Raw genomic sequence first — 3,112 nt, 5'->3', positions numbered from 1 at the left:
ATTCCTCAACTCAAGTTCTTTCCACCCTCCTCATCCTCCTCCCCCTTCTCCACAGTCTCCCTCCTTTTCTCAAAGGATGTGAGAAACTCTGCGGCATGCTGATTGTCTCGGCCCAATCTCCCATTCGCTTTTTAATTACACAGGGATGCCCAGAAGTTGTAAATGTCTCCGTAAATCAACCGTTTCGCGCTTGAAACACTGTTTAAAACACAAGCCTGTGCATTTCAGTGTGTGCAACATGACAGCATCATGTACATATAATAAGAAAACATAATGTTACAGACCTGCCTTTTTAATAATAAACGTTTTTCTTTTTTTCCTAAGAAAAATATATATTTTTAAATCGCGCTGTCAAAGTTAATTGCTTATACACGTCTATTGTTTTTCTGTATACTGTTTTATAATAATTAAAACATATAAATGTTTAAAAGTACTACTATTAAAATACCATATCCAGGTTTAGCAGGTTTTGTTATTAATTCTTCATTATCTTGCTGCTGTTTAAAACATTTGAACATGTCGATTTGTTATTCCAACCAGTCAAAAGCAAACGTGATGTCAGCAAAAATGCATTAACGCATTACAGAAAAATATTCAAACTATTTTTGTTTGCATTTACTCCATTCTACACAAACAGAGTCACCATCACGATGTCTGGGAATTTGTTTGAAAATCCGGATTCAGTCATAACAATTTGAAGCACTCTCAGCTGTAGTCTAAATAACTGCGGCTTTCCTTGATTTACATCTAAGTTACTGTTGTAGATCGCGATGTCTGAAGTGTGTTCTGTGTGTGCGAGAGGAAATGCTTCTTGCTGCGTGAGAGAAGTCCCTGCAGGGTTCTCATATCATTCATGAATGAATTGATCTGCTGTGTATATTTCTGTTTTTTTTTTCTTCTTCTCTGAAAACAATGAGATGGGCTGGAACTCAGGTTGCGAAGAACTCAGTCCGACTGCCCCTTTAAGAGTAGCTCTGCGGACAGTGTTGTGTTCCCAGGGTTTTTAATGGAGACAGAGAGCCACTGAGAAAGACCCCATTGTATATGCTCTCCTTTCAATCGGGGCCTGAGCAATGGTGCTCTCACTGCTCCCTGATAGAAGCACAGAGTGGAGGGAGGGAAGAGGGTCGCAGAGGGTGGTCCTGCATAAGAAAGCGGGGTGTTCAACTCCAAAACACAAAGTTTCGTGGCTAGTTGGACCTGGAAGGAGTGAATGTTTGGCTATAAAGGGGGAGGGGCATCAGGTCTAGGACTCAAGGAGTGTTTAGGTTCAAGTCACGCTAAAATCTGATTCATCACACACCAAGACCCAAAGATTTAAAGACCTTTACACGAAGCTCAAGTGGATTAACAGAATTAAAAGCGAATGGTCTAGGTTATAAAACACTTTAACCGGCAAAACAAACTGTATGGGCCCCAGCTACTCACAGAGTAGTAGGCTAGTGCTGAGCTCATATCCCTGATAATCTCAAATGCTTATTAACAAAACAACCTGTCTTGAAGAAGAGTGTCTATTGGCTGGAAGACATGAGAAACACCTTCCTGCTACTCTCCCAGCTACACATCCCCCCGGTGGTGCGGATAATGAGCTGAGGGCCTCTTCTTTTTCCTTCTCCTTACTGCAGACTTGACAGCCAAACTGCTCCACTCAACCCTGATGATTCATTAAAATAGACTGTAGTGACTGACTGCCTGAAGTTGAAGGCTCTTATGCCCCCTGCTGGTGATTTTGTTCAAACTGCAACTGAATTCATGGAAGAACAATCAGTCCTGAGAAAGTCTCTGAACAAACCTAAATGAAGATCATTTAAAGGCGGTCAGCTTAGGCTCCTGACCCAAACTGACCTCATCGGTCAAACACATTGGTGTTTTTGTTATGACTTGAGTATAGCTGCCAATGGATCTAACACTGGCATTTGCTGATAAATCTGAGCTATACAAGAGTGTGAGCTCAGATTCAGCCAAATGTACAAAACCTATTGGGAAAACATTTAATTTGAGCAGGGCAGCAATGCCTAACATAGTGCAAAAACAACACAAAAGCTTAACAGGGTGAAAAGGCGATGTCCTCAAATAGTAGAGTCAATCCCCTGATTTAAATCAAATTGAGCTGCACTCCATCAGACTGAAGACAGACGGACTCAACAAAAAGCAGACGGTGAAAGTTTACTTCAGCCATAGAGTGTAAAAGATTTTATACTCAATACTTAATATGATGATTTTTTTCTACACTCCCAAATAATTTGAAAGCACAATTTAATTAACATCCTTCTATCAGTACTGATGTCAGTTTTTATTTTAAAGTTGACTAAACCAGGCCAAAAACACCAGATATTATTACTTCATGTTTGTTCTTTGCTTGGAGAGGTGTGCAACAAGATTAAACCTTGCAATGAGAGCTTTCTGCTGTTTTATTTTCAGCTCACTGGTGAAATTAGCCAGTAATAGAAACGCTGAATTAGCAACAGACAGCAAAGCAAATGATATCTATGTGCTACAGTGTAAGATCCTGTTTTTCTGTCACACATAGAGTTCAAAGGGAGCTGTCTGATGGGAAAATAAAATTTCCAGTGGGATTATCTGATTTTATGTCATCTCCTGGCTTTGACTAACTCCTCAATAGCTCTGCTTGTCATAAACTTTAAACAGAGACAGATATGTCTGTGAACAAAAACCTAGAGACACGCATCAAGGGCTGCAGTAACAATTTCAAACAAATGCTTTGGCATGTTGGTGATCCCATGTGGCATGTTACACATTACTGTAGGCAGATCACTAAACCAGAGGTCAAAGATTTAAGCCTCATGTATTCAAGGTGTTAAAGGTACAATATACAATGTACACTGAAGGTGTGTAAATATTTTTGCCCATTTATTTTCACATTGCTTGCTGAAATCTGCTTCCTGTATTTAGCCCCCACATCTTTCAGACTACCACCACCTTACAACCCATTTATTGAAGACCAGTTTCATCAAAGCATGAGAGCGTCTCTCTAGGATCCCTCCTGTTACGTAACGTCATTCTAACAGCGATTAGCAAACCCAGAATGTCACAGTGAATAGCATTTAATCTCACTTGGATATATGATGATGAAAGACATGTAATATCTTAG

The sequence above is a fragment of the Astatotilapia calliptera genome, chromosome 14, assembly GCF_964374335.1.
Source record: "Astatotilapia calliptera chromosome 14, fAstCal68.1, whole genome shotgun sequence".
In the NCBI taxonomy this organism is placed as follows: Eukaryota; Metazoa; Chordata; class Actinopteri; order Cichliformes; family Cichlidae; genus Astatotilapia; species Astatotilapia calliptera.
The sequence above is the reverse complement of the archived record's forward strand: the minus strand, read 5'-3'. Positions refer to the sequence as shown.